The sequence below is a fragment of the Argentina silus genome, assembly GCF_951799395.1.
Source record: "Argentina silus genome assembly, chromosome: 4".
Lineage (NCBI taxonomy): Eukaryota > Metazoa > Chordata > Actinopteri > Argentiniformes > Argentinidae > Argentina > Argentina silus.
Window position 1 is genome coordinate 5,211,080 of NC_139658.1, and position 26,665 is coordinate 5,237,744.

At 42.5% G+C, this 26,665-nt stretch overlaps 1 protein-coding gene across 1 annotated transcript in view; it reads left to right on the forward strand.

Annotated features, from left to right (window-relative positions):
* The window catches only part of ca16b (carbonic anhydrase XVI b), a gene marked incomplete at its 5' end in the record, with an annotated part of 147,930 nt that overhangs the window by 81,028 nt on the left and 40,237 nt on the right, over positions 1-26,665 (forward strand). The window lies entirely within an intron of this gene.

The window sequence follows — 26,665 nt, forward strand, 5'->3', positions numbered from 1 at the left end:
CTTTATAGATGGTTGTGTGCTGGAGTAGGGACTCCTGTTGTTCCTCTGAGCACCATTCTCTTAGAGAGACACATTTATCTTCACTCTGCCTCCTGCCTCCTGCATCAGGCCTGTGGCGGAGAATGATCTTTAAGTGAAATATTTATATATTTCTGTTATGCCTGTCTGCTCGTAGTGTGACTGATAATCGCTACTTAAAGTGATTGAGTCCTGGAGGGATTCAATGGCTGGAAAATGTGTATCTGAGCAATAATCAATATCGTAAACGGCCCATGGATCCTTTAGAATCGGATTATACCTGGAACGATAGATTGTGAAGAATGTATTTCCACGACTTGATACACGTGGGGGAATGTTCTTTAGGGCACAGTTCTCCTCCAATGAATCTATGACACTATGTATCAGGGCCTGATTAGCAGACTGTTACTAAATCACACAGCACAGCAGACACAGCTCACAAATTAGGCCTAGTCTGTTCGAAGATGGTAGAATCAGCTGTCAACATCCACTGGGTTTTTTTCTATTATTGATAAGAACCCTGTTTTAATGCCAGAAATAAATTCTTGTGAGAATGTGGTCGTGCTCTCTCACTCTGGTGTATCTCGCTGCTGTGATGCTGAGCAGAATGGATGTTGCTGGGCAGCCTTTGATAAAGATTCAGATCTGATATCGATGATTCATGGTGCATATGCTACTTTGTGCTTTTTATTATTCACAGTGTGTGTGTGTGTGTGTGTGTGTGTGTGTGTGTGTGTGTGTGTGTGTGTGTGTGTGTGTGTGTGTGCATATATGCAGCCAGCCGTGTTCATGGTCATGCAGTGTCTGTGTGTATGTGTGATAAATTCACTGAATATAGATTTTAAGACATTGTGTTTTCTGCTTCAGTCCTCAAAAGCAGCAGCTGAATTTTAATCTAAAAGGTAGAAATATGTGCCTGGTCTTATTCATATCAACTTACTGAGCCAATCTTCTATTAGATGAGGACATGAACAGAGAGCTCCCAGGCATTTGAGTAGCACAAGGCTGAAATGAGATGGAAATTGATGATGTCCTGTCTCCCTCTATCGTATATTATCCTTGATAAGTCCTTCTCCATATCCTTCTCCTGCTCATTTGAGAATCGCCTGCGGTCCAGTTAAACCACTCATATGCAAGGTAAAGATCACTCAATGATTTGTTAAAACCTCTTTCACTTTTCTCTTAACCTTAATGGAAAGAGGTATTTGAATGAACAGATGTACAGTAATGGTAATATCCCTAGTGCAGTTTTCCCTCAAGTGTGCTGTTGGATTAAGTCAGACATTGTGCACTTCTCCTTGATACCTGCTGTGAGATGACACCAGCGGGGTGTGACTATACCCAAAATGTAAGAGCTTTTCATCACTTTAATATTCTACACAGCTTTTTACTCTGTTACTGCTCCAAGAGTTATGTCATCATCCGTACTGCTCTGGCTTAGATTTTACATTACACACATAGCCTACACACTGTGTGCATATGCACACAAATAATACTGTATTATGGTCACGGTAGTTTTACTATAACTGCCCTTGGTAACTGTATTGCCCTTGTGGTCATAATATGTTATTCACAAAAAACATAACCATTAGGGCTCTGCTCCGAAGCCTCCAAGACGTCTGAGGTTTTTATGTTTTATATTAAATCCTGCCCTGACACTGAGCTAGGATTCTGACAGAAAAGTCCTTTAGACTCTGTATGCTTAGTATTGTTGGGGAAAATATTTAGTCAGGAGCACTGAATGAATTACAGGGCTAATGGTGAGGCAGCTGGCTCATTGTACTGAGGTAAATAGAGCCATTGAAGGAACACAGCAATGGCCCGTTGCTTTAGAAAGGTAATTAGTGTCTAAGCCTGTGAATGGGGGAAGGACAGGCGTGCCTTAGCAGCTAAATGGCTATTAAGGGCATTGGCTCAATGCAAGGGGGTGAATAGAGACATACAGCTAGGCTAGCCTGATGTTAGAAGCTACCAAGGATGGACTTGGTCGGAAGGAGTCACGCCTCTCTTGAGAGTTATGTAGTCCAGCCTCCAGCTCCCTCCCCAGGCCTCTCTGATATTATCCTGTAGTATTACTCAAGCACTACTCTCCTTGGACAGCCCTTCTGTCACAGTCAGGTAGGACTGGTGTCCATCTAGAGTGTTCGGCCCCAGTGGACGCGTGAGTAACGGCAGTGAGAAAGTGCTTAGAAGACTGCACTGTCACTCTGCTAATCTCTCCTACTCTCACACAGTGCCACCTCTAACTCTCCTCTTTCCCCCCCTACGTCATAACCTAACCTGAGGCTGGTCATATGAATCAGGTAACAGCACCTTAACCATGGGGGTCAAATTGTGAAAGAGAGAACAGATGAGAAAGAGAAAGAGAGAGAGAAAATGGTTGTTGAGAGATGGGGTTGTTGGATGGCAACTGGATGCTACCATCTGAGCCTCTTCTATTGTTCCAGTCAGGACCCGGGCGGGAGACAAGCTTTTGTATTTACCATACCCTTTTTAAAGTGAAGTACTAGTTTTGATATCCTGCACCTAATAACATTTGTATTTGCTCCTATATCAACAGGCCCAGGAATGCATTGCAAATAGAGGATTACCTTATTTCAAAGACTATTACAGTAGGTGAGGATTAGTCCTACATGTGGTTACATACCGCTGTAGCCCTTAACCTTCTTTTGCAATGTCCACACTTTGTAAGGTTTAGCTATATTATGGTCATAAAGAGTATGTTCATGTTACACATTAGTGGTACAAATGAGAGTCGAGGCAGGCTAGGCTTGTGTGAGAGCCCAGTTCTGCAGTTTCATTTTCCTACGGCTTGTACTTAAATTATGAACCACTAAATAAATTACACAGAGACCTACACCTTAGAATTTGATTAAGGGTTATTTAAGGTGTCTATGTGTGTGGAGGCATTTTCAAAAGAGGGATGATATTGCACACCATGAGACCCTCGCAGGTGCAAGGCTATGCATCATTTAGCTCTTTCTCTTTTTCTGCAGGGCTTTCATTACTGTTAGTTTCTCCCGCTCTTTGTCTCACTCTGTTTGTCTCAATATTGTGGATTTCAAGTTCACTGCAAAATTGTGCTTTTTATTGTTCCCAGTCGGATGAATCTGGTTGAAAACTCTTGACACCTCATGGTGTCTCTTAGAAAATGTAAAAAGTAGCTCTGCATTTAATGGTCGTATACAGTAGCTAATTTAATTTTGAGATACAGCAGTGCATCAGCCACGGTACATAGCCATTTGCTTAATCATCTCCAACAACACCTTCCCCCTAACCCTCCCCCGGGTACGCCCTCGTCGACTCTGCAACATGGGCATTTCAGAATGTTTTTGATGCAGTTCTGTCACTGATTAAGGAAGATCATACCGCTCAGTGATGGGTCTGACGTATCGATCCAATGTCTTACCAAGAAAGAGATGGTGTTTGTACTTCCTATTAAGAGAGTTTTCCCCACAAGCGCACAGCACGCCGATTTTGAGGGTGTATCAGGCTTTCTTCTTCTCTGTGAAGCCATTAGCTAGCTAGCTAGATTTCTTTCTCCCTTTTTTTGCTAGCACATCTCAAGTTTGTAGCCATACCTCTCGGTCGTGTGTTTCGCTAAAATTAAATGATGACAAATACTTTACTCAGTAAGGTCAGTGAGGAATATGGTCTTTGGTTAAGGTGACTCTCATATAATTCTATTGTCACTCCCAACGTTGAGTTGTTGTTATCGCAGGTATACGCGCTGTGCGCAATAGCCTGAGGATGAGGTTATTAATTGGGTGGCTCCTAGTGAAGGGTTGGAAGGGGCGGTGGGTGGGGGTACTCTGTTGCTAACAGCTACGTGCTCACCTGCTGAGGGCGGGGGAATAGCAGCGGTACGATGTTGACATGCTGCCTTCCCCATGAAAGGAGCGCTGCTTCCTGGAGGTAATGAACAAAGGACAGGAGAGGAGAGGAGTGCTCTCTCGGCGCATAACCCCCAAGGAGAAAAGTTACTGCACTGTGGAATACTGGCCTCCTCTGTTACCATAGCGAGAAGCTTAGCTTAGGATGGTGGATCACAGTTGCCCACTCATCTTTGACAAGGATAGTGCGTCACTTGTAGTGCTGCCTTTCCTTAGAGAGGCCTGGGGCTCAACCACCACCCTACGCTTCAAAGAAGGCGACTGCCCTATTTTCTCTCTTTTACCTCTGTATATGTTAGCTATGATGAAAGCCCCCATTACATGTTGCTGTTGACAACGTTCTGAATTGCTTCATAGATGAAACAGAAGAGCAGCTGCTATAAGGAAGCTAATATTGTCCCAGAATACTCTCCATGAACAGATTACTTTGTTTTTTTGTGTTGGCTCCTTCCCCTCTTATCCTGGTCTCTCATTCTATACTCCTGTCATCATATCTCTCTCTCTCCCCACACCCATGTTCCTTAACCATTGTCTCTCTTTTCCCCTCTCTCTTTGGTGATATAGTATAGTGGTCTATGAGCCAAGGCAAACCCAGGCATAACAGAAGTGAGACAGACAACCTGCTGTCATTAAACACAGTTACCAACTGATTGAATCCAATAGTGATGTCATTGTCCTCTATGTGAGGAATGTCGAGGAGTGTTCAGACATGGAAGAAGAGGAAACTAGTATTGTACTGTAAATCCCGTCCTCTGCACATACAGTATGTTGCCCGATGTCTATGGCTGCATAGTAGTCAAACATTGATATGTTAGCCTGTGCAAGCATAAGGGCTTTAGTTGATATTTTAGTTGTCGCACCTCTCAGTAATACAAATGGACATTGCATCACTTCCTTCTTCTGGGCTATGAGGACATTGGTCATTTTGAGTGTTAGCCTGAGGACACATGGATGCTGCCACAAATTAAGCTTTGACACCCCCCCAGTTTGAGTGTCTGTCAGGCCTGTCTGGGCTCAGTTAATTTCCATCTCCCTCGAGACCAGAGACATATTCACCTTTTTGAGACGGCCGTGCTCAAATGTGCATTTACAGTCACACTCGGCTCCCACCATGATGGGATCTTAACACCCCGCCATTTATTACCCTCCAGTGTTGCTGATGTGGAGTGTCAACCTCTGGCCGTACCTGCACTCATTTCCTGGGAAACTGAGAGGCATAGGAACACTAATTATTAAAAATGAATTTCACTGGGGCACAGGCTGACGCAAGGATTCATCTTGGTTATCGCTGGTGGATCAGATCAGCCATTGTGTGCCACGATTGCCCCATTCGTCTCTGTCGTGGGTGGGCCCCTGACAGATGTGCCAATATGGCTGCCCAGGTTGTGGTGCTGGGGGAGAGGCCTCTTAATTCTCCATGATGTATCACACTGGCAGGAACCAATTTGTGTGCAGAATGGAGCTCCAAATCATCTCCCTGCTCTCTGCCTCTGACAATCTGTCTCCTCTCTCTGGATGGAGTAAATATATTAAGAATGTAAATAAATTAGGGATTTGTGAACGCTGAGCTAATATTGTATTGGGGAGTTTTCTTGGAGGCTGATTGATTGCAGTGTTGCAAGGGCATGTCCAAGGTATTCTGGGCCAGTGCTGGGCTGGCAAATTTAGACTAGCCCAAATCATCCCATATTAGCCAAACACAGCCTATAATGATTGTTCAGGGAAAAAAAACAAGATTCTGGTATAATTAGTTTTGTTTAGGTAAGTATGCCTAGCGAGGCTGACAGGCTGTTGGTGTGTTAGCATGGTGGCTGGCTGGTTGGCTGTGTATGTTGGGGTTGTTGGTGGCTGTAATCCAGTCTAATGGATGTGGACATGCCTGGTCTGCTGGGAGTGTAATCTGAGGGAAGTGTTGCCAGCCCACAGGTTTGCTCTGCTGCTCTAATGTGGTTATGCTGATGAGCTGGGATGAGAGAGCAGCTCAGCAGATTTTTTTAAACTCATAATGATGATGACTTACTTTATAATGAGAACACATCCTCCCAGTGGTGAGGGCTGAACTGCAGGGGCCAGGGGCAGATCAAATAACATTTGTTACACTACTTTTGATTATTAAGGCCTTAAGCATTCAAAAATGGCAAATCAATCCTTCAGAAGAAATGTGGTTGATACTTCAAGTCACAAATATGTCATAAAGGTTGCATAATGTTGAGATTAAACAGTAGTCTCTGTGGATCATCAGTTGCTACTTAAGCTCCATAATTAAGTGCTGACAACACCTTCAAAGCATGAAACAATTTATATTGGTTTATCGCTTCGCGCGACACCTTCATAACATTACCTGGTTTATTCCCACCCCGCTGATATATTTGGGAAGACTTGACTGTGTAATGTCAAGGACCCGTGTTTGTGTAATAACACTGTGAGGCACTATGGGTCGTTATGCTCCCAGATGGTGTTGTTAGTAAGACGTTGCCGAGGGGGGGATTTCATGGTGAGGCTCTGTCCCTTTTAGCTCTTTTATTCCTCCACTGGTTTGTTAGATCGTTTCTCCTATACCCCTGTTATCTCTGGCTAAGTGAATTACACCACTAACTATTGATTTCCGTCTGGCATTCTAAATAAGCGGGACACTTGCTGCATAAAGCTGCGGCGGCCATTGTTGTTGTCCATGCTTAGCTTGCAGAACCAGCAGCCAGAGAAACACAGCAGAGCAGTAGCTGCTGAGGAGGAGAACAACGTCCTTAAATGAGTATATTAGTCTACCCAACACCTATAGCCTTCTGTTAATGGAGTGCCTTGTATGGTAGTAAGTTGCTCTGGGGTTTCAGAGTATGGGGAAATGTGGAGCTTATGATGATGACTGTGATCACAGATGAAGAAAATCTTTTTGCTCCTTTGTTGCAATTATAGACCAGTGATCTAAATCCAGCCAAGAGGAGATGGAGAACCCTGATGTGTACTGTATGCTTTGCCTTGATGAAGTTTCCACATTATAAATAGACTAAATCCTCGAGCAAACTTGAAAAGACAGATTGTTTTCTATTTTTTTGGTTGCAGATGATATGTTTGTTCTGGTGTTATGTTATTTGTTCTAAACTGTACCATACTAGAGGGAGGTGCTGTCAGTTACTTCATCTGCTCTGTCCTTGTCTTCTCTCTCTTTTTTTGCAGTGGAGATCATATCCCTCTACGGTAGTCTCAGGGGATTAAGAGGAGTGAGGCTAAGCACAAAGATAGAATTGTATGAGGGGGGTGTTATCAAAGACCTGCCCATTATGTAAAAATTACATTGCATTGCTCTCACTCTGGTCACATTTAGAACACTTACTTCATGTGGATTTGAATGATCATTTTCCTATAATGTGTCCTCGTTCATTTTCACAAAATCATTCTCGCTCCCTAAAACCTGTTATCAAGTGCTATGAAAGTATTTGTTTAATTGCAAATTAATGACTATACAGGGAAATGCTTCAAAGTACCACGTCAACATCTCTATTTTTCTGGGATCAATTTTCTGGTTGATGATGTAACCCGCTCCCCCTCCTTCTCCTCCTGACTCTATTCCCTTCATTTCAGAGGGCCTTCCTCTCCTACAGTACATCTTTCTTAATGCAGCCCTCATCTGGATGCAGAGCAGCGTGTGTGTGTGTGTGTGTGTGTGTGTGTGTGTGTGTGTGTGTGTGTGTGTGTGTGTGTGTGGATGTCACGGGGTTGGGGACAGAGGCAGGCAGGGTTTAGACTGAATCCCTACTCACTGTGCTCAGTGCAGTAATAATCTGGGGATGTGGTTGTGCTAGCCTGTGATTTGTGGCCTAATTAGTGGTTTTGGGACGCCCCGGGCTAAAAACCTGCACTGTTTCCGCTTCTGGTGCCCACTCTCCCCTCTCTTCTCCTCTCCTTTCCTTTCTGCTCCCCCCTTTCCTCCACCTCCGCCATCTGATACACACACACACACACACACACACACACACACACACACACACACACACACACACACACACACACACACACAAACACAGACACACACACACACACACACACACATTTGCACATGCACACACCCGCAAACACACAAACAAACGTGCACACACACTCACACACACACACACACACACACACACTCCTCTCTCTCCCCCTCTCTCTCCCTCTCTCTCTCTCTCTCTCTCTGCCCCCCTCTCTCTCTGTTGAGCTTTAGGGAACCAGGCAAAAGACCAATGCTAAGCGATCCAGAAAACGTGAATAATTAAGGAGCAGATTAAAGTGTTTAGCACAGGGGGGGTTGGAAGCCTCTCATGGCCTGTCCAGCCGGTTAATGACTGCTGCAGTAAATAAACACAACGCTGATTAGTTTAGGTCAGAGGACACAGGTGGAACTCAGGAAGAGGAAATCTACCCACAATCAAGCTCTGAAATAAAGCCTTACTGGATGTTTTTGTTTTGGATGTCTGCACATGTTTTTCTGCACGTGTACAAATGTGTTTTTATGTGTGTGTGTGTGTGTGTGTGTGTGTGTGTGTGTGTGTGTGTGTGTGCGTGTGCGTGTGTGTGTGTGCGCGTGCGTGTGTGTGTGTGTGCTCGACTATAATAGCCCCCTTTCACCTGTCACTGATGATGACCTCATTGTTCTTCTCTAAATGTCCTTTTCCTGAGTCACTCTGTCTAAGCCCACCCCCTCGTTCACCTGTCCCCAAGCGCCATGAGCACCCTGAGTGTGTGTTGAGGGTAATGGAATGGCTCTTAAGCCTGAGAGAGATAATCAGATTGTCAGAGTGCTGTATGGGGCTCTATCAATCCCAGACTCCCTTTGTGTACCTGTGATCTCTTGGGCTGAGCTCTGCTTTGTGGTGAGAGACGTGCACTCAAATCAGTTATCAGCATCGCCAGACTCTTTTATCCAATCACAACGTTAACTCACACCTGGCCAGTGGATTAACTCAGAGAGTGAGTGAAGTTACTCTGCCATTTCACAGCAGGAGAACCTTTTAAATGGGTGTCTTTTCATAGTTTCTTCATGAATTCTCTTTGATTAAGGGCCCTACTGTATTTTGACAAGACTGTGAAATAGCAAACAAGTGCCCTGCTGAGTATTTCAAATCATATAGTCTAGTTTGTCTTTTTTTTTCCACTGTCAAAATATCACCCTGTGACATATCATCTGTTGACGTGGATCTGTCACCTCTGTCGGTGGTTGATGGTCTAGTCAGTGTCCACTTCCACCTGGAAGGTCACTCTGATGGTCCTGTGAGTAGTGACAGGCAGGTGTGAGGCTCTGAGTCTCTAACCCTGTTTATCCCTAGGGAGACAGCAGTCTGTTTACCTACGTCTAGTCTGGTGTGTGTGTGTCTCCAGGTGTCACTGTGTGTGTGGTTCTTCTGTGACCCATGGATGCCTCTCCATACCAGGCCGGTCTCCAGGGCATGAGGCTCCATGGCAGGCATGCCCCGACGCTCACATGGCTCCTATCTGACTGGCAGCTGCTCCATGTTAATATTCACACTGGCACTGCACTAACCACAGGGAAAAGGAGGAGGGTAGAGGGGGAGACGGAGAATGCAAGAGAGATACTGTAGGAATGCTAACAGAGGAAGAGACACAGTAAATGGTGTGTGAGGAGAGAGATGGAGAGAGTGGCGCACAGAGAATTAAAGGCTAAGAAAGGGAGATATTAGAGAGCTGCAAAAGGAAGGGGTGAGGGTGGAGATGGAGAGAGGAAATGAAGGAGAGCGGAATATGGTCAAGCCACACCTCTACACTCTCCTGCCCCTCTCTCACTAGTTCACATGAACACACACACACACACACACACACACACACACACACACACACACATACACAAAATAAAGGCATGGTAATGGAATTCACAATTCAGCCTTGTTGGACTGATATTCTGATTTGAGTGAGGGAAGTAAATCCCCTATCCCAAGGACCAACGTCTTTCAAGCACAAACACATTCAAATTCAAATGTCCCCTCTAATTATAGAACTGCAGCGGTATTGTGAGGAAACCAATGGAAGGAAATTGAAAATAACAGCAGATCTTTGTCTGAAAAACATGAAAAGTCCTTATTTGAACGAGAAAATAGTGCACTTAACAAACACTTGTCAATCATGTCTCACTATGATTTTGGATGTACTGTATTAATGAGAGTAGCCCACTTTGTAAATTTGCATCACGCTACCTGCTGCAGGATATTTGTGAACAGACCTGAACATTGAGGTTAGTTGCTCTGTTTCCAAGAGTTTGTTGATATGAAACAGTTGCCCTTGGACAGAGAGGTAATGTAGCGTTACTAATCAGTGTTTCACTCCACGGCTCGGCGCAGGAGATCTCTGTTCTGCTTGAAAGAGCCCCTACCTCTCTCCACTGTTTACAATTAGCTAGAGGTTTCCTCTGTTCTGATATGCAATATGAGCCTAATAGTGTTGGCCTACTGTGATACACAATATGTTTCAACAGTGTGGGTCCACATACAGTAGATGCACAATATGTGTGGGTCAACAGTGTGGGTTAACCACAATCAGAGTAGGCCAACTCTGTTATGCCCATATTGCATATCATTGTAAAGGAAACCACTAGCTAATCCTCACTGATACAAATTACTGTTTGTGCCAATGGTGTGATTGGCATATGCCCAGTATGGCTTCTGTGATGCAATGTGATGCCGTGTGTGTGTGTGTGTGTGTGTGTGTGTGTGTGTGTGTGTGTGTGTGCGTGCGTGTGCGTGTGTGTGTGTATAAACCTTGGCATGGACAACAATTACGTACATAAGTACAGTATGACTATTATCTGTCATACAAACTAAAAGACGGCTATGACCAATGCGTTTCTTGAATCAGACCGCAGTGTTATCAGACAGCAGGTCATTTGATAGTACTAAGGTCATTGTTTAGCTCCTGGGGGTCTCAGGCATTAGCCTGGAAGGTTGATGTAGGATAGGGTGATTGTCAGACGACTGGATGTGCCCTGTGTGTGTGGTTAGAAAGCTCCTGTCAGAGCAACAATGAGCTGCTGGCAATGTATTATGCATGACCACAGTGCATAGCCTGGAGGACATGGAGGTAACACGAGACATTTACAGTAGACACATGGGTCTATGAAACCCCTGTGAAGAAGTTAATGTTCCCCTGAGGCCTCCCCTGAGGCCTACAGTATACACCATAACTATATACCCATGTCTGTCAGCTGAAGTTTTTTTTTTCTTCTATTTTCCATTAGACACAGTTCACTGTACCTTTTTCCACAGATCTCCACGCCTGTACTGTAATGTACCCATGGATTTTGTGCCCATTTAATCTACCCATTCTGCACATTGAGTTGTACAGACCTCAGCCTCCTCATCTTCCATGGCAATATAATTTCTCCTGAATCGGCACCAACCTCACCACACAATTCTGCACGCTTGTTATCGCATGTTTCATACATTTGCCAGCCAGCCTGTTTCATACATTTGTGGGTTATTAAAATGACAGCTTTGATCTAGCTCACAGCTTTCTGAGAATCTACTGTATGCCTCCTTTTCATTTATAAGAAGCTGTCAGAGTTTTCAGACAGCACTGAACAATTACACCAGATGAGGGGAGATACAAGGTACTTGTATCCTGAGTTTTGTCCTGAATGCCATTATTGAAAAATAAAGTAATTTGTCTGCTTTATAGAGTCATGAGCTGAAGATCGAAATCCTGAGAATGGAAATCTTTCTTTGAGGCATTTTCCGGTGGAGATAAGTCGATTATTTAGTTTAGTTTAGCAACTGAGTTAGTTCAAATGTTTCCTATTGAAAGGTTGTTGGTTTAAAGGTTCTCAGAAACGTACCCTACCATTGTTTGCCCAATCCTACACTCACAGGTTTAAATAGATTGTATAGGCTTTTGGTTCATTTTTATTTAAAAAAAGAGAAAAATACTAAACCTATGATATTCACAGTTTGAGCACTGTGACATGATGTGCCAATCATGTACTACTCCAAGTCTCAAATAGAGCACTAAGTTGTTGCTTTATGAAGAGTTTAGTGAAGATGGCCGCTTGTCTACTCCACGAGTGAACAGATTGAAGTGATCCACACATGCTCAGACATTCCTCCCAAATCCCATCACAGTCTGCCAGGATACTTGACCTAATTCCATCAGCTTCCACAGGAAGTCACCTCTCAGACAGGAATCCATTAGAGGGTAAAGGTCAAGCAAAGTCTTACTGCAGATGAGTGACCAGTTTCTTATCTTGGATTTTGTTATGGAGGTATCTCAACTAGCTCCTCTAAGTCAGCTATGTACTTTCAGGCTAAGCCAAGCACAGGCCACTTCTAGTTGTGTCATTTTACAGTATGTCTCAGCTCTGAAGTTATTGTCTTTGTTCATTCAGTTTCTGTTTATGATGGTATGCAATCTGTTGTATATTGTTCAAGGATTAACAGAACAACATGCACTTGAGATCAGTGCTAAAGAGAAACGATGGTTGAAACTCAAGAGACTGTGGAGGAACTTCAGAAATAGCAATGTACCAGTGGAGGCTGGTGGAGATAGAAATCGGATGACAGGCTCACTGTAATGCGTGGAATGGGAATGAGGAATGGTATCAAACGCGTATTTGTAATGATCCCGTCCTTTAATTACTCATTCCACACTCATTTCTTCTCTTCCTCATAAGCCTCCCCTGATGTACAGTAGGTGTACAGACATGGAAGTGCAGTTGTTTGTTTATAAACGTCACTTTATATCCCATCAAAAGGCTTTATCTCCAAGAGAGAGAACAACAATAAAGCGGTTGGTAATCGAAAAACATCTATCACTCTTCTCCCCATTTCTTTTCCATTTCTCTGCTCCAGAGGACACAGACACCCAGCCGGTGGTGATGAGTGGAAATTACTCTACTCAGAGATAGATATGACATGGTTTTGTCTTTGAACTGAGAGCCTCAGAGGTGGCTGGTAAGGTCCTGACTCCCAGGTCAGATAGGCATGACCTGATTTTGCTCTTAGTGGAGTTGACTAGTATAATATCTTCCTCTCTGATACCTCTGACCTGTTTCCGCTGCTGGCTGGGAGGCTCAGAGGTTACTGAGACTGGGAGCCTCCTCTACTCTCTGAGAACTAACTCAGAGGCTCTTCACTGTTGGCCTGGCTCCAGGTTGGAGGGGAAACTGTGTTTCATTTTCTTTCCTCATAGGACAGAATGTATTTCTGGCCCGCTTTCTCCTCCTCACACAAGGGCTGGGAGATTATTTTTGCAGACCAGGGGATGTTGAACATGTTCTGTGGCCAACACCCTGGAACAGGAAGCCACAGTTTCTATGAAAGTCCGCGAGATGGAAGCAGATAGCGCCAAGGGAAAACAATATTTTGGCTGGAGCTCATTCTGGTTGCCAATTAGACTCAAATGGTTGTTTGATTTAGCGCTTCCTCTACCTGCTTTGTGTGTTTGAGGCTGGTGTGTGGAACACAATGACCCCTGATTAAAGATGGAGCTCAGCCTTAGAGACTGCTATGGCGCCACTCTTATCAGATGCCTGCTGCCCAGAACCTGGAACCCGGGGGTTGGGTGGAATACTGAATACTTTGGTAATAGTTAGTCAGTCATGATATTCTCTGTATATTCTCTTACAACTTTACATTTGACAGTACATATGGCATACACATGTATTTACAGTAGCTAGCTGTAAACAACAACCTACATTGCATGGTATGCCAAGTCATTGCCCATGTGAAAAAGGCAGTTGACAAATTATCACATTAGTTATAGTATGGCAGCGTTGTAAATGCAATATATTATCAGACTCCATACAGTTAAGTGCTACTCTAATTTCTGAATGGTTCATGAGGTGTTTTATTTGATTTACCTTGACAGCTATTTACAGTTGCAGAAATCGTGAGTAAATTAAATCTTGCTTTAATCTAAAAAAAAGCAAAGTCAGTTTCAGAGGCAGGCAAATGTTTTCTTTTTGAAGACCGTATTATCTGCAGATCTGAAGACATCTCTCTGCATTTGGAAGGACTGAGATACAACACTCCTCAGGAAAAAGAATGTTGTGACATGTTGAAAGTGACAGCCCACAGTGCTAAACCAGGCGGTGACGATGAGATTGCTATGGTGCACACCAGGCAGCAGAACACTACTCCCCATAGTTCAAATGCATTCAGTGCCCAGTCCCCTTTGTCCATTGAGACATTTCCTGGTGGACATTGTGTAAATGAGAGATTGTTTGCTTGTCTTTTCCACCACCCTGCCCTGTAGACACAGGCATGGAAGTGCAGGGGCCCTGAATAGAAGGGTGAGCGAGAGGCAGGGGGTCACATTATTCTTTGCATAATGAGGAATGCCTGGGTGAAGCTGATAAGGACAGCAAGCCATTGTTATGTAACCCAAAATCAGAACTTACATTAACTCTAATGATAGGAATGTAGAGGCTCCTAATGCCTCTCTCTCTCTCTCTATATATATATATATGTAGAGAGAGAGAGAGAGAGAGAGAGAGAGAGAAAGAGAGAGAGAGAGAGTGAAGGCAAAACATTAGATTGTGATGTAAGGGGTTCGAAATTCTCTGAAAGGTTAGATCCTAATGACTTGGATTGAGATATTATAAAATCATTGTCTCTGGATGCCAAGAATGCAAAATGTCTCTTTGAAAGCTTTATCCAATAGTATATCAACTTGTGAAATGCATCCAATGTCATTAAGTGTTGCCAGACCTTTTATACTTTAGATGTACTGTACATGGTTACAAATGAGAAAGTAGCATTATAAAAATAGAAAATAAACTATTGAGCTGTTTGCTCCTGATAGTAAAATACGATTTGACACTAAAGTGCACATTGTGCCCTACTAATCCCCAGGGAGCTTATGTTTTTGGAAATCTCTTCCTCAGTTCAGTCTAGGAGGAATATTTTAGTTCAGTCATCCCATGCTGTTGTTATCCCATCCTTTCTATAAAGATGACCCAGCACAGTCAAGTCATCTTAGCTGTAGACAGGGTGTTTAGTCTGGAGCGAATCTGAATCACACTGATTAAGACTTGATATCTTAATCGTTACATATGTCTAAGTCTTTGTTTGATTGTATTTGATGTCACATTAGCTGCACAGAGCTTGTGATTCTGAACATTCATATGTTGAATACCACAGCTCCTGAGGAAGCCATATCTTTTGCACCAACGAGGCAAATGTGGTTTATGTGAAGCCAGTGGTGTAGGCCTTAGAGAATAGAACAGAATCTATGTATCTCTCTGCCAAAGTCTAGAATCTAGAATGAATCTATCTCTATGGAGTAGACAACCTGTGGGCTGTAGTTCAGTACTGTAATAGATCAGACTGCAGGTCATGCTCCGCCAGGCTAATGAGGCTGATTAATGTCCGGGCGGAGCGCCACTCTGTGGTCCACTTCAGGAACTGGGTGGGGGCCGGAAAATGGCCCTTTAATTTGAACTGAAAGGAGAGAATCAATTAACCAACCCTGTGTCTTATCACATCACTCGCCGCCGAAATCTAAAATAACAAGCCTCCTGTTACGCAACCACGTAACTGAGGTTACATAACACAGGTCAACGGGTGACACTGAGAGGATGATGCTGAGAGGAGGAGGGAGGGAAACCTGAACTCACTTTTTTGGGGGGAGAACTGGTCTGTATTGAAGCACAGGTTTTCCTGATAATTCATCTGATTGTCAAATGTTCATGGCCCACAACCGCCCCTGCATCCTTGGGAATACCTCTGGTTATTATCTCCCAGCACAGCCGGACATCGAAGCTCCTGACACATTTGGTGAATTTAGCTTGAACTCCATGGTAGCCAGATGTGTGTTGCGGTATTAGTATCTGTGTGGAATGATGCTATGTCATTGCTATCTGGCTGATATTTATCAGGTGCTGAATGTCTTACTTTATCTACTTTTACATGGTCTTACCATGTGGTCTTATATGAAATTGCAAAAGGTGATATGGCAATGACAAAGCAAGCAATAAAAAACTGTTTAAAATTACATTTGGCATTTACTGTATATACAGAAATGGTGTCTTTTACTCTTCTTGACAGGTGATATTGAAGACTATAATTTATGAGCTATTAAGTGAAAGGCTCATATAAAACTGGTGGATTGCCTAAACCTGGACTTGCTTTAGTCATGTTTTCAGCACTGTTGATCAGAGGCATATACTCGATAGTAATTTTCCTGTGGCATATTCATTAAATTAAGATTGAAAAGAAGAAAGTCAAATCAAACTCATGAGTGCTGAAGTGCCACAGTGTGAGGTTTTATAATGTACTGTAAACAATCCACATTATAAAGAAACCCACACATTTGACATGGTCTCCGTTCCTCCAAGCCAAACATGATGAATGTTTACACAGTGTGTCATCATTTACAGTACCAAGCCGGGAGAATACATGATCCTGTTCTGTGTGAAATGAAAAATTGGGTAAACACAGTTAATTATGAGATGCATTTTTCACTTTCTGAGGATAAGACCCATTTTGGTGACCCAGATGTATGATCTGGTGCCTTATTTAATGTGTAAATAACGTGCATACAAACAAGCTGAAAACAACAACAACAATGACTGGAAATGCATTTTCCTCCGAAGCTCAGAAGAGATTTATCTTGAGCTTTAGAGCTAAATCCCATTTCTCCCTCATTCAGAAGAGAATACTACTACATTTATTATAATGGCCTCACTCAAATGTCCACACATTAACTGTTGTCCATGCAGGTTAATTCAACACTGTTGCTCTTGACAAGAAATCAATACATCATCATCATCATCATATCGTCATCTATGTTTGTCACCATACAGCATACTGTAAATGTGACATGTTATTTAAATGTACAGTACTGTACCCTCAGAAGGAGTCAGAACGTTGAGAGTTTGTGCTTTGTGATTTCACTATGTGAGATTTCCTTTCACACATTGTTCAGAGCGCATCCATTGCTTTATGCTGTCAAAGTCCATAACAGGCCAAGCCTATGACAGCCAAAGCCCTCTATTTAACAAGGCAATGAAATACGAGGATCATACTGGATGAAAATATCAAACTGTACAGCAGTATGTTTTGATAACTTCTACTGAGCTTACTATTCATTATCTCTTCTATATGCCCTCAATGGCAAATGGTACAGGACTATTTTGAGCTCAGGGCTATTACAGGTAGAGTGTCACGCCAGAGTCCCACTACACTACACTCCACCACACTAAATCATCCTCACAATTCAGGTTTAGTGGGGAAGTGCTGAATAATGGATTGACTTCCCCAACCACTGGCATAGGTTCTCACCCTCTCCCCCAGCCCCGTTTGGCTCAGGTGATTCACTGAGTAAAGTGTGTGACTTGGGTATCAAAGGCTCACACGCAAAGACCATGCACCGTTAAATATGGTATTAGAAACCTCCCTCTTATACACATCTGTGGGGGAAAGTAGGAAGAGATGTATTATTGACAAGCATATACAAGTTAACTTTATAAAAAATAAATATGCTCATGAATTCTACAGATTGCAGTGTTGCTGCTCTCATCCCAAGAATAAATATGTGTTGTTGAGAGTTGTTTATGGTAAAGGCTTATTTCTATCTATCTCTTTCCCTCAATGAGGGATACTCAGGGGGGTACAGTACCATGGTATACAATGTGGAAGAGGTGATGTGCATGTTGTTTACAATTCATTTCATCATTGATTTGACATGGTCAAAGGCAACCTTCATTTTGTGTAGCTGAAGACATTCCTACACGTCACTTTCGGAGAGTTTCTTCTGTTTGTGATGACAATTGGATGTTGCAGATACATGTCATGTTTGAACATCCACCAACATGACATGTATGTCTTCACCTCTGCAGGAAGGAGAAAGAGGAATAGGCCTAGCCATAGACACTTGGTCAAGGTTGAGCAAAAGCATTGTGTAAGCATAAAAAGGAGACTTTCCAATTACTTTCCTGTTTTATGATTCATGTGCTGAAGTCATTCAATGTGATCCATCAAATATTCCCTCACTTGCCTTTGAAGCCCACTGAGGTGCAGTGTTCTGGTTTGTACCTGTATGGTCCAATGATGATTGACTCTTCTCATCTTAGCTGGCCAATGAAGGATTCGTGTCAGGCATTCCTTTGAAGATGCCAGGCTCTCTGAATACAAGATCACAGACTCACACAGAGGAGGTTAATTATCGTGAGAAGAAGAGATGATTCTCTTTCATAAACATTATTTTTTTGACCCAATAAAGTCACTTTCTTTTTGCTTGTTTGTCTGGGGTAGGTTATCTGGGGGCATGCTCAAACTTTTCAGATAAACAGAGTGAATAAATTGTCTGTTTGACTTTGGCTGGACTTCCCCATACTACATTCCCCAGACTGCTTTGCTTTGTTAGAAGCTGGTTAAACAAGAGGAGCTGAGACGTGGTACTGAGCTGGGTACGTGGCGCGTTGCAGTGTTCAGAGGGAGAGAGACAGCTTTTGTACACTAATTAGCTGCTTGGTGTTGACGATCTGATTTGACTGCTGCTGTTCGCCTGAGCCCATTTTTCCAAAGGGGAATAGGGGATTGTACTGAGCATGATCCTGATGGCTTCTCTCAGGTCCAATCACATCTACAGCCTTAGTCTACCATTTGCCTTCATCTTCAGGCTCAGTGTAAATACTGACGCTACTTTACATTCGTCACCTAGATGGATTTATGATCGATAACTGTTGTGCATGTTAAGGTAGAACACACACATTATGAAGGTGTTTGTTGTTTATGAAAACAAGCAAAGTTAATGAAAGCTTGTGATAGCTATATCTCTGTATCATCTCAGTATATGGCCTTGGTTTCTAATTTGGCAGCTACCTATGTAAAATGAGAGCAATTCATTTACTGTTTGTGAACACTCAATAACCATCAACACAGCACAGCAGACATAAACTCTGAGTTTGTCTTCCTCAGTTGACTCAGCTGTGTATTGAGCCTTCTCCCCTTCCTGCGTCACGTTCCACACTGTCAAGCCACAGAGCTGTCGGGAGGCATGTAAAGAGATCCGCACATCAGAGGGACAGGAGGAGGAAGAGATGGAGAGGGAGAGAGAGAGAGAGAAAGAGAGAGAGACAGAGGGAGGAGGTGGGGGAGGGAGTCAAGGGGGAGAAAGGAGGAGGGGGAGTGTGCACTCTGTCACCGCCATTCAGATAGAGCTGTAAAAAAGCCTGTGTTGTGACAGGCTATCTGACGCATGGAAACGGCCTGCCTGAGCTGAGAGTGGCTCTTCCATGCTGAAGCCAGCTGCTCCAGCTGGGTTTAGGTACTGTAGTGACACCAAATGTAGTGACTTCACATGGATTCTCATCAGCTACAGCAGTATCCAATGTGAGATGGACACCTCAGACACATTTTTGTCAATACTCGAATGCTGTTGGGAGACAGCATAAAACCAGTCTCTGGGTCATATTGTGGAAATGGATGGTTAGACTGGTGCTTTGTCTGTCATGAAATCCTGTCATCTAATCTGTCTCTAAGGGAACCTCTTTAGGGTCTAAAACTAGAGGTAAAGAGGCAAACGGGTAATCTGACCTTTGTTTTGTAACATGACCTGTGCAAGGGTCTGCATTTTGGGAATTGACAGGTCAATAAATAGTCTTGTCCAGCTCTTGTTCTGCCCCAGTATGGTTTTGACAGACATGCTGTGTTTGTTGAAACCTGATGCGTCTACTGATCAGACTCAAGACTGGACATCTGGGAATATACAGGTGTATGTGTGTATGGCCAAGGAATATTGAAGAATACTTGTCACTTGCACTGTCTGTCACAGTTTCTTAGACCAACGGTTTCTGGGTGTTCAGTGTGTACACACCCCGACCCGTTTTGCTGTCAGTTTGACTCAAATCACCTGGCTTGTTTGTTTGTTGTCGGTGGTGGTTGTGCATATGGACTTATTGGAGTGGATTTGCGAGGGCTGGTGTGCCAAACATGGGCATCCTGCCAGGCAGTGTGCGACGTGTCTGCTTTCCCCTCAGGGGACAAAACGGAAATGACAAGGCAATCGCCATTCTGTCAGCGTCGCCATGGCATCACAGCCAAGGTTGTTCATCCCCAAGGTTAATGGGATGGCGTCTGGTAGCAAAGGTGCTGGATCGAGACAAACATGTGCCTGTTTTACTTAAGCAAGAAAGGGACACAACGCCTGGTGTCAAATCAGACAAAACCAAAGAGTTGAAGTGGCTGGTTGGATAAACAAGCAGATTCTCTTGCTTATCAAGAGATATCAACTGCCAAATTAAAATCAGCACGATTTCTCTTCAGCACCCAGTCTTATCACTGAATAGAATACCAGTGGCAGACTAGGCTTTTGGAACACATTTTCAGATTATTTTTCTTTATTTAGCCTTAACATATTATCTTGTGCATGTGACTTTGAGGGAAGAATTTTGATTAACAGATAAAAAAGTTCTAAATTGCATCTATTTTACAGAAGCTGTAATTGCATCTAGCTGCTGTGTATGGCTGTGTATGTGCTGAAACAACTATATTCAGTAATTATTAGCTGTATTTCTCCTCATTCCTCTCGCCCTTCAGTGAGAACTGTGACTGGGTAATAGGTTATTTACATGTATATGGCTCACTTCAGTATGATAATGATGGTGGACATGGGCAAAATGTTCAAATAGGCACCACGCAGAGCGAGAGTCATATACTGTACATTGGAGAGTGACTCTCTAGTAAATGATGGTGATTATATGTGCTTGTTATTATTATTTCTTTCCCTGTCAATTTCCCTGTGTGTGTGTGTGTGTGTGTGTGTGTGTGTGTGTGTGTGTGTGTGTGTTCACTACCACTGTGTCAGACCGAGGGAACGACCGGCTGCAATGTATGTGTGCCAGTGATGACTATGGGACAGCCCCTCTGCATGCTACACTGCATTCAACATGAAATATGCTGTTTGACTGTTGCAGCCATTGTCCCCCATTAAGTGTTAGGTAGGGTTCAGGGCCATCGTGTCAGCTGTGTAATCCTGTATGAACCATTACATTACATTACATTTATGGCATTTAGCAGACGCCTTTATCCAAAGCGACTTACAACAAATAAATTTGTCTAAGTAAGTGAATCATCTATCCATCAGTCATCATAAGAAAAAGTAATCTATGCTAGGACCAGGGGCTATTGGCAGTCACAATGCTAGAAGAATGCTTTTTTTATTTTATTTTTTATTTTAAATTAATTTATTTACAGGAGAGAAACTTGTACAGGGGGTAGTGGGGATGAAGAGGTCTTTAGGAGGGACAGTTAAGTAGCCTGAAGATCAATCTACGGCGGAAGATAGGTAGTGACTCTGCAGTCATGACAGCAGTGGGAAGCTCGTTCCACCAGCGGGGCGCCAGGACAGTGAAAAGGACAATTGCAATTACTTGCTAGGTCTTTTGTAATGTAATTGTTAATTGTGCTGGTGACTGGGGGAAGCACATTCACATGTGTCTGTGATTGTAGGACAAGTGCTGAGTTGAGCAACATGAGTCAAGAGTTAAGAGTCTTCCTCTCTCATCCCTTACAGTATATGGCATTCCTTGTCCACAGATTAAAGGGTAGTTTTTAAGTATTTAAGATACTGTTCCAGCAGCAGAGAAATGTGCTAAGCTGAGCGCTCCAAGCTAATGTGACTTAGCACTGAGGCATCCACGATTGCCTGAGACCCCTGAGGAGAACATTCTGTACTCCTCTCGCATATCTGAACATCAGATGAAAAGCCCTATTGTTGTGAGGAATGAATCCGCTTTTCGATCTGGGACAAATGAGTGTGGGGTTGATGCAGAGAGGTGCCACTTAGCTCCTGGCAGTTAACTGAAGGTCTTTACTGCAGACCATAATTGCCTAATGCAATCAACTATCTGTGTGATAGCAGATCATTATTAGTATTGTGTTACTGCCTACAAGACTGACACATTACTACACTGCGAAAGACTGCTCTTTCCTTTTGTTTTACAGACTATTATGTCTTTTTGATGTTCAGATGATTTAAGTTCTGTATCTGATGACACTTGGCATAGAAAGATTTGAATGGATTTCCATTGTCTTCACTCTTCCATTAGGTGTTACTTGTCTTGTCTCATTATTTTTAAATGCACTTTTTTTATGTAGCCACACAGAGCATTTAAGAGATCACTGCTTAACTCTGTGTAACTCAGGATGAATTGGCCAAGTCTCAGTCTGGGGATTTATTACTCTGAGAAGAAACAGTATTCATGTCACTGACCCTTGTTCAGTGGAACAGCATGGTTTATGTAAAGTATACCTTAAGTAACTGTAACTAGGCATATTGATCAGTAAGATGATCAGTAAGCCAAGATAGCCTTCAATTGGGCTGTCACAATAAATGGACTCAATCATTTTGAATTCACTATACAATCTTTCAAACTATTTTTCTGGTATGGTCTTTTACCTCAGAGATTACTGGTGGTTAGTAGGTTGATGAAAAATGGAGGAGGCTTTTTAGGCATATAATATCTCCCTTTCACCTGGATAATATGCTTACATTACTTCAAATATATTCTTGGAGGAACTGAAGCTTGAAAAAACACAGGAAGAGGAAATGTTGAGGTGAGAGAAGTTCATGGAGTAATGAAGTCATTCATTCGGGGAATACCTTGACTATGACAGGAACATTATCCTCCAGCTCCATAATTCATTGGCTTGGGCTGAGAGAATCCTGTCTGAGACACAACACTGAGATAACTGTCAGACCTCTGAGGTGAGTTCACCCACCTGTCCCCCCTCTGCACCGGAATAATCTGATTTGGATTGGCAAGAGGATTATCAGTGGGTCAATTCAAATCCACTGGACGGCCTGCAGACCTGATACAGTGTGCGTGCTGGACCTTTCAGCTACAAAGATTGACATCACAAGAGCTCTCAGGGATTTTAGAACAGTCAGGCTGAGTTTGTGTATCAAATCTCCCAGCTGCATAGAGCTAATAAAGAGGTCTTGGAGATCCTGTTTGTGTCTTCACTTTCCCTCTAAATTGTTGTATCTATTTGCCATGGCACATGCTGCTGTCAGACTCATTTCATTTGTATGTCTTATGGGACTGTTGAAGAGGCCTCCATGGGACAACTGAAACTGTCAAAACAAACTCCAAAGAAATTTTGTTCAGTATTCAGGAAATGTTTATATTATTTAATTCTCTGCTTACAGCCTGTTTTCAACACAGCTTCTCTTTTTCATTGGGCAATTTTCTTGTATTCACAAATAGCCTCTATATACAGTATCTCAGTCCATAACTTTGAAGTCTTGAGTCAAGGTCAGATTTTGTCATTGGCGCTTCAAAGGGTCTTTAATTACAGTGAAACAGCTCTAGCTTTGGATTTCCCATAGCCTTGGTCAGACCTTTTCACTCACATTCACACTGAAATGTTGTAAACATATCTGCACAAAGCAGATTGGCATGACTGTTGACCTGATTTCACACTACAGTCACCTCTCGGTATCTCAACCAGCTGTTACTTTCCTCTTAGTCTTTGTAATGTGGGTGTCGGTTACCCACAGGCGGACACAGAGGCAGATTGGTGCTGCTTTTGGATGTTCAGAGAGGGAATGAGAGGTTCAAAGTCCTCGGTAATGATGATGAAACTGCAGTGATTTGTAGACTCTCTGTGTGGTTGCTGCTAAGTGACTTGTTGCCATGGGGAAGACTAACCTGATTGAAGCTGAGCAAGCCAAAGCATAATGATTAATTACACAGTATAAATTCATCCAGTGACTTTTAGAACAACACAATTTAGCCTGGTGCAGGAGTGTTCCTTCCCTCCACCGTCTGAGGCCTAGGCCTAGCCACTAGGATTATGTGAGACTGATGGATGGCATTGAGACGGATTAATCGACTGCTCCGCAACCCTCTGCTATCTGATTCTAGCTCTGCTCCTCCCTTTCTCTGTTCCTTTAAAAGCCAAAATTATCTCTGTGCTAGTAAATGGAATGTAATCTATTTCTGAATGGAAAATTAACACAAGATTAGACTTGCGCTTAGACAAAACTGACATCCGTGAAATTAGTATTTGAGTGTTTTCTGAATTTGGTTTATTACACCATTTGTTTATTTGTATTGCCACTAACTAGCAATAAATATGTTTCTCTGCTACAGATGGGCTGTGGGTAAACATGTTATCAACCTCCTCTGAGCCATGTGACTGGGATTGAGTTACTGGAGAAATCAGGCCTTGAGACATCATTAGAACCATAGACAACACTGTTATTTACTGTAATGAACTCACATGCAACATGAAACAAATAAAATAACATGAAATAGAATAATCAATAGCCATTGCTTAAATAACCACTGTGCTTAAAGCATTAAATTAAAGCAAAAAAGGATTGCAAAGAGATGTTGTTTTCAAGCACTAAGGGATATTGCCACCAATGTACTGTAAGTATTTTAGATATGGTGAGATATACAATATTTGAGGCATTGTACTTCTAGATATCTCTACCAATGAAATTAATGAGGTACGGGAGAGAGTCACTCTCCAATGTACAGTATATGTCATTATTGCAGGAAATAGTGTAGTTCTCAGTAAACAGTAGTTTCATCCTTGGAGGGCTGCCGTTCTTTCTTGTTGTAGAATAAATGAAGATTCGATGGCATTGGATTCGATGGAGTCCTACATTCAAACATGCTTCTTTTTTCTCTTTCTCTTTTATAGTTCATTTAACTAAGTCACTCTTTGCTTGTTCAGAATAAATCCATTGATGTTTCACCAGAATAAGTATTTTCCTTTTCCTCCTACAATACTCCTACAGTATTTAAGTAAGAAAGGGGAATATTCAGAGGAGCACAATGGCTCTGGGTGTTGAGGCATGACAACTCTCCCATGAAAGGACATATAACCAATTCCTTTACCAAGCCATGTATCACCCATTGTTCAACTATGGCCATTTCATCTGTGTGAAATAAATGCAGCACAAGCACGCTACAATACGAACTGAACCATGTAATATACATCCTATGGGCCTAACGTCTCCCAGTCTAACTGCACACATCACTGCTGAATGTTCACAGTGATCTTTGGCCCAATGATATATCATTAACCCTTCCTCTCTCACCAGTGCCAAGTGTAACTGGCATGGGTCCATCTGATCCCTGATCTCCGTTTCTCACAGGTTTTTCAACCTACAGTCAGAATGCAGAAAGGTTATAACCTTTTAGAACTTACCATTAATTTCCCACATGCCTTGCGGTGGTAGGCTGACCTGTGGGACTGTCTGCAGTCTGAACATGCTGACCCATAGTTCTTTGCTGGGGCTCCATGCTGGTGGCTAAAACTGAGTTAAACTCCTGTGGATTTTAAAAGGGCACAGCCACATAGTTCATGATTATTTCAGTGTTTTAGAAGATTTAATATGTAGTGTACTGTACAATAAAAGGACTGAAAGAGATCTAAACAAAGGTATGAAACAATTCCTTCTGTTTAGTGAATACACATAATTACCCAATTAGCTTGTTGTTAGTCATGTCTTGAGGAGAGCCTTTCTTTGGATGATCCTGAACGTATGCAAGCTCTGAGTCCTCCAAAAATGTACAAATGAGTCTCGGCAAAGTGTTGGATATTATCGAAGTGAAGGTACTGTAATTCTCTATTGGTGTTTGCGATGTGTTGTTGAGTGGTGGAGGGTATCAGGATTTAGACTATATGCAAGACTATTTTCATAAAGCTGCTGACAGTGTTTACCAAATAAGTAGGACAGATGATACATGGAAAGCTTCCTTCTCATCAGGGATTGCTTTTGAGAAAGGTGAACTTGAGGCTACAGCCCAAAAAAAGCTCTCTCGATTTTAACTGTGTATAATTATGGTCATGCTGAACATTTCTTTGAGAGTGTGTTATTTTATTGCTTCTTGCATCCATTTATTTATGTCAGAGGCGGTTGATCGTTCTGCGTATGTTGGTTAACATGGAATTATGTTGTTTGTTCTGTGAAGAAATAGAGAATGTAAAGAATTAACGTTTTTGTGGTTTGACCTCATATAGTTGAAGTAGGACAGAGGACTATTCACTTACAGAGCCACAAACTATACCAATGATGATCTCAGTACATACAGTGCCTTCCTATGCAAATCAGAGACCCCATAAAAACAAAGATTTTAATTGCAAAATTACCAGGACTATTATCCTTGCATTAAGATGGATTTAATTCAACTTATTGAGTGATTTGTTGATGACATTTTTGCATTTTAGCTCATTTTGAGAGTGTCACAGCAAAGGCTCTGAATACTTATGTACATGAGGTATTTCTGTATTTCAATTTTAATACATTTACTGAAATTTCTAAAAACCTGTTTTCGCTTTGTCATTCTGGGGTATTGTGTGTGGATTGATGGCAAATTATTTTAATTTAATCCATTTTACATTGAGTCTACAACAAAATGTGGAAAAAGTGAAGGGGTCTGAATACTTTCCGAAGGCACTGTATTTCCACAGGCCTGCTCTCATTGTATGCTATTTGAATAATATCCTCTCCTCTGAAAAAGTGGCAAGCAGCTTTCCTTCATCTGCGCGTATTACTATGGTCTGTGTGTGTGTGTGTGTGTGTGTGTGTGTGTGTGTGTGTGTGTGTGTGTGTGTGTGTGTGTGTGTTTTCCAACGTGTGAGATATTAGAGTGGCACTGGTACAGACATATTGGTTGTGCTAAAGCAATGACTGATGACTTCACTCCTGCTTGCTGATGCAGTCATTAGTGAGAAATGAAGCCCAAATCCATAACGCCAGCTTTTCCATGGAATCCAGACCTGGCCAATCAATAAGCTTCTAGGCGGTTTGCG